We start from the raw sequence: 5,682 nt of genomic DNA, 5'->3' as shown, positions 1-5,682 counted from the left end.
GCTATTTGAATTAGCGATAGAAGGATGGGGGGGGGGTGATCCTGCAAATCTCTAATATATTTCATTTATGAGCCAATTTCACAACCTGTGCATGAGCCAAACAAGGTGAAATTTGAAGAGGTAAAAAAAAAAATGTGAAAATGAGTAGACATTTTATACTAATGACAAGAAATGATTTTGACTTAAAAATCGTTATGCTGTAGCAAAAGCAGAAAATACCAGCTTTCTGCTCAAAGTTAAACATCATGTCTGTTCATAGCCAGAATTGGTCATGAACAAGCTGAAAGCGCAGTAAAATCGACCATGGCCTGAGGCTTATTATATTTAATATGTTGATGTTGCGTAAATGATAAAATAAATCGTATATAGGCACTAAATTGGAAGTGCAATGGAACTCCAGCCATAGAGAGCTGAGATCATGACCACTTTTACAAGTCATTAAATGAAAGGTTGCATGCAACTTTTAAAGCAGTTTTTTTTTTTAAATCAAGGTCTTGTGTTTCTGATGTTAATATTCTGACACACGCACGGCTCTAATGAGCATCTGAAAGCAATAGCATCTCATCCCTGCATAAGCTTTTCTCCACCACCTCTGAACCCTTACGCACTGTTCGGGTCAACCTGGACGCATTTCGACATTTGACAGCAATGAAAATACATTAAATGTCATTCTTTTAAAATGAAATGAGTTAACTTCTCCTGAAGTTACTCAAAAAATGTATGTGTGTGTGTGTGTGTGTATATATATATATATATATATATATATAAAAATAAAATATTTTTTTTAGGGGTGGGGGGACTTCAGGAGAACTTACCCAAGGAGAAGACAAGCAACCATCTGCACCTAGGGACAATTTAGAGTGTTGCATTAACCTGCCACGCATGTTTTTGGAATGTGGGAGGAAACCGGAGTACCCGGAGAAAACCCACCCAGGCACGGGGAGAACATGCAAACTCCACCCAGGAAGGCCGGAGCCGAAATCAAAACCTGCGCCTCTGCACTGTGAGGCCAACACGCTAACCAGTCGACCACTGGGCCAACCTATTTCATAATTTGACTTTGACAATTATTATGAGATTCTTGAAAATGAACAGTAATATATGTCAGGGTTAAGTGACCCAAGTTGGCGTTAGATTGAACCCTGTGCACAACTATTACAGTCTGTCTCCCGTTTGCGAACGACTGGATTATGTTTTTGTTTTTTTGACTCTTTGGGCTTCTTGCATGCGTGCTTTATTATGGTCCTAAATTAGTATCTGCCAGTCTTGAGGGCAACAGTAATATATGTCAGGGTTAAGTGACCCAAGTTTATACAGTCTATTACAGTCTGTCTCCCATTTGCTAACGACTGGATTATGTTTTTGTTTTTTTGTTTTTTGACTCTTTGGGCTTCCTGCATGCGTGCTCTATTATGGTCCTAAATTAGCATCTGCCAGTCTTGAGGGACTTGCGCTGATGGCTCGTCATTCACGCTCGGTTAAACTCGACTGGTCAGTCAGGCAGCGCGCGGCCTCCAATTGCATTCAACCTTGCTTGGAGACACATTGAACCAGAGGCGAAAAAGTCACCACCCTTTGCTGTTAATGGGCACTGACATGAGTCCATTATATTTAGCTGAAACATTGCGGATTTGATGGGCAGTACTGGTCGAGATTAGTTCGGAGAAAATGAGACTTGTCCACCAATGATGGTAGGTACTGAAGTACAAATACTTCATAGTCAGCAAGTTTGCTGTTAATGGGCACTGACATGAGTCCATTATATTTAGCCGGAACATTGCGGATTTGACGGGCAGTACTGGTCGAGATTAGTTCGTAGAAAATGAGACTTGTCCACATCCAGTGAATGCTTGTTCACCGATGGTGGTAGGTAGTGAAGTACAAATACTTCATAGTCAGCAACATTTTCATGAAAATTAGAACAGTACTGCAGTTTTTGTTGTGTCAGCACCATCAGTCCGAGGGAGCCCGAATGCGAGTCTGCCGTAAAATATCATTTTGTTTGCCTACAGTTGTTCTCCGAGTGCGCCGCATTTCTCAGGCAAACAAAGTTTGATCAATTTACCACGAGCGATATTAGCCTGTCATCACTTGGCAACGTATTTTGTCAAAAGATTAAAAAAAAAAAAAAAAAAAAATCCATGAAACGAGAACCCCACCCCCCTCCTTTATCCCCAGATTCATTCCTCTTCTGTTTCATTTCTTCTTCTGTACTTCTATTTTCTGTCTGGCGCTCCATCTCCGTGGAGTAGATTGCGATTTGAGGCCTCGGCTGAAAAGAAGCAGGTGGAGAGGCAAGCGTATTAACGGGACCAAAATAACAAAGCGGCATGAAGGCAGGTGTTGTGCGTGACAAAGTGATAAGTGAGTCGGTATGCGTGCAAGCAAAGGTAAATCGCAAAATATCGACAATGTCGCATTGGAAGCGGCGGAGCCTGCGTGTTGACGCAGCAGGAGGCCAAGCGGAGGGGAAATCGTGTTAGGGAGTATCGCGCTGTCACAAATCATATCGCCAACTCCTGCCTGCGACTGATGTGCCAACCTTCTGCTCCCGCCAACGACACAACCCTCTTTCCTTTTTCCGAGACATTTCTGGTGATGGCGACGAGGGACGGACGAGGTCGTATCTGGCACTGGAAGTGGCAAAACGGGGGATTAGCCGAGCGGCAGAGGGATTTAGAGGCCTACCCGCATCGCAGGAGCAGGTGGTCAGCAGGTTGGTACGGTCCGACTCCATCTGCCGGTCACCCGCTGCACCTGAAGGGGGACACAATGTCCCAACTTTAATTGACATGGCAGTTCATGGAACAGCCAAGCTACAAACTGAACAGAACAAACTGTTGGTCATAAATTAGGACCAAAACACAAAAGTATCTCATCACCGTCGCCATTACCGGATTATGATGAACCAAACTGAACTGCACAGCTCGATGGAAGTGTGATCTTCTTTAGCATTTGGGAGAAATGAGATCGCTGAAAATCCAGTTCTGTTCGGCGTGTTATTTTTCTCATCCATAATTGAACCAAGTCAACTTTGGATTTCTTTGCCTCCTATTCATCTCATCGTGTCCTGCTGTGCCGCGGCGTCTCCTCGCGTTGTTTCATCTTCCACTTTTTGCTTCTTCTATTGTCATTGATGATACACGCCGGCATGCGTCAACTTCCTGTAACGGGTCCCCAAAAGTCTGCACTAGCGAAAAAAACTTCAGATTGAATCTGCATTCGAATATTTCATCTAAAATCTCCTGCAGAAACGTGAAGGTGGAACCTCTAAAGTGGAACACGAGCATTTCCGTGACACTGGTTGACTTCTAAATTGTTCTATTTTCATCTGCAGTTTTTCCCCACAGGAAAATAATGTGATGTCATTTGTTCCAGGTTCTGTCAACATTATAAACTTTAAATCAATGCATAGGTGACGATTTATGCCCTCGTTATACAAGTTACAATGTTAATGTAAAACTAGTCAATAGATTTTGTGTTTTTACCGTTGCATTTCTTCATCGTTGAAGTAAAACTGTCAAACATGTTCAGTAAAAACTTGAAGTGTTTTGTAAAATTTACAATGATGAAATGCAAATGTTCATATTCCGTACAACCAATCATTTGATCAAGTAGAAAACCAAAAATGATTACGTCCGCCATCAAAAATGAAGTCAAACTGTCAAACACATTAAATAAAAAAAAGGAAAAACGTTGATTAAAACATATTTAGGGGAAAAAAATAGTCATCATAAATAAATAAAATAAAAAAGCAAAGATACACATATGCAGTTGATCCTTCTGATGCTCTCTGAGCTGAAGTTCATTTTGTTTTTTTTTTTTTTTTTTTTTTTTTTTTTGCTCATGAATGTCTCTGACAGCTGTTATGGGGTTCCTGTCAAAGAAAAAAAAATACATTTCATTTTTTTTTTTTCTCTCTCCCAACAGTCACAAGAACAAGACGGGAATAAACAGAAGCAAGAGTGCAGGTACGATCCGCTCCAGAGAGTCGGGCAGGCATTTGGAAAGGTTAAACATTCCGACTGGATTTTTTTCTTTCTTTTTTTTTCCACGACTCTTTTTTTCTTAACAATAACAGACGGCAAAATGGTGTTCACCTGAAAAGCTATAACGTCTTAATGCAGGAAAGTCAATTAAGTTTGATTGACCGTGACGGTGATTGGCAGGAGTGTGCTTCTATTGTTATCGCACTGCAGTTGCAGCAAAAACATACAAAAGCCACAAGACGGCCAGATTTGAGGGCAGCAATCATCTGGTTTAATTGGCCTTTCATGAAACCCCGCCCCCACCCTGGTTATTGTTGCTATACGAGGTGATTTTTTCTCAGAGAAATATTATCCAGTTTTAGAGGGGAAAAAAAAAAACAGGTAGTGGGTGATGTGTTGTTTGCCTCTGAAGGTTGCAACCACGATAGGCCGAAACAAACATACAGTAGCAACCATAGCTAGCCTCGTTAGCTTGGCTGGTTTGCATTTTGGGGAACAACCTGACGATATGTCATTATATCCAGTGGTGCCTTGACATACGAGTTGGAACTTGTTCCATTGTCTCACTGCTAACTTGAGAAAAATCATATCTCAAATAATCTTTCCCCACTGAAATGGATGTAAAATCATTTTGCATTGTGTGTTAGCATTAAGCTAGCGGCCGCTGGTAAATTATGTGGTTTGGTTTATTTTTTTTGTTTGATGTTTAGTTTGATTGTAAACTAAAATAGGAATGGCACGAGATAACTTGGTATTTTTTGTTTTTGAACAATTGCTCACTACGTCCACTGTGAGATGTGAAAGAGAAAAACATATGAAACTTAAGATTTGTAAAATCCAATTCAAGTATCAGACTATTGTTCTGTGCTGTGATTGGCCAGGTGTGTCCAAGCAAAAATATTGATTTAGTGAAACACTGAAACATGATTTATATTTTCTGTTTTTATTTTATAGCCTCTCTCTCTCATATTATTCTGGTTGACTATCGTGCGCTTTGTTAGCCGCTCTGATTTGCAGCAGTGATTTGCACTGTGGGACTCACATAGATACACTGATTTTCTGCCGCTCTCAGACTGATTTGATGGGTGAAAAAGCTCCTGCCGCCTCATCACCTGCCACATTTCTAATCTGGAAAGCACTCAGTGGCTGCCTACCTTTTGCCAAGGATCCACAAACACCCAAATCAGTTATTTCAAGGAATTTCTTTTTATACATATATATTTTTTTTTCTTTTTTTTTTTAACCGTGCATCTGCTGCTGGATTGGCTTCAAATCGACACTATGAGAGGCAATCAGTACAGAGAATTGCCAGAGAGTTGTTCTTATGACAGTTGATGGCAATGTTCTGCCATGACCCGCCAGGCAAGGATTCCAACGCGTTCATTTTACTTTGGCAATGGGTCGACTTTTCAAAATAAAATCTCCTATTGAGATCAATAATATCTGCAATTATTTGTTAGACACAAGTATACAATAAAATATGTCAGTAATGTAATGTACAAACTAGGGCCCGACTGATATGGATTTTTTTATTTATTTATTTTAGGCCGATGCCCATTTTTGTCAGAAAAAAACCCGACTGATTACAGATTCATTTAAAGAACATATAATACATACGGTTAATTTAAAAAATATATCATTCGTAAAATAGCATTTTATTTCCCCTACACTTTTTGGATTTTATATATATATA

General features: G+C 40.2%; 1 long non-coding RNA gene across 3 annotated transcripts in view; it reads left to right on the top strand.

Annotated features, from left to right (window-relative positions):
* Positions 1-1,785: 1,785 nt before the first annotated feature.
* The window catches only part of LOC109517140 (uncharacterized), a 10,916-nt gene continuing 7,019 nt past the window's right edge, over positions 1,786-5,682 (top strand). For all 3 annotated transcript variants that reach the window (XR_002168491.1, XR_002168490.1, XR_002168492.1), the window contains exons 1-2: positions 1,786-2,716; positions 3,931-3,971. This is a non-coding gene — a long non-coding RNA (uncharacterized LOC109517140). The remainder of the gene's footprint in view (positions 2,717-3,930; positions 3,972-5,682) is intronic.

The sequence above is a fragment of the Hippocampus comes genome, unplaced genomic scaffold, assembly GCF_001891065.2.
Source record: "Hippocampus comes isolate QL1 unplaced genomic scaffold, H_comes_QL1_v1.1 scaffold610, whole genome shotgun sequence".
NCBI classification, from domain to species: domain Eukaryota; kingdom Metazoa; phylum Chordata; class Actinopteri; order Syngnathiformes; family Syngnathidae; genus Hippocampus; species Hippocampus comes.
This window is presented reverse-complemented; position numbering and strand designations above follow the sequence as displayed.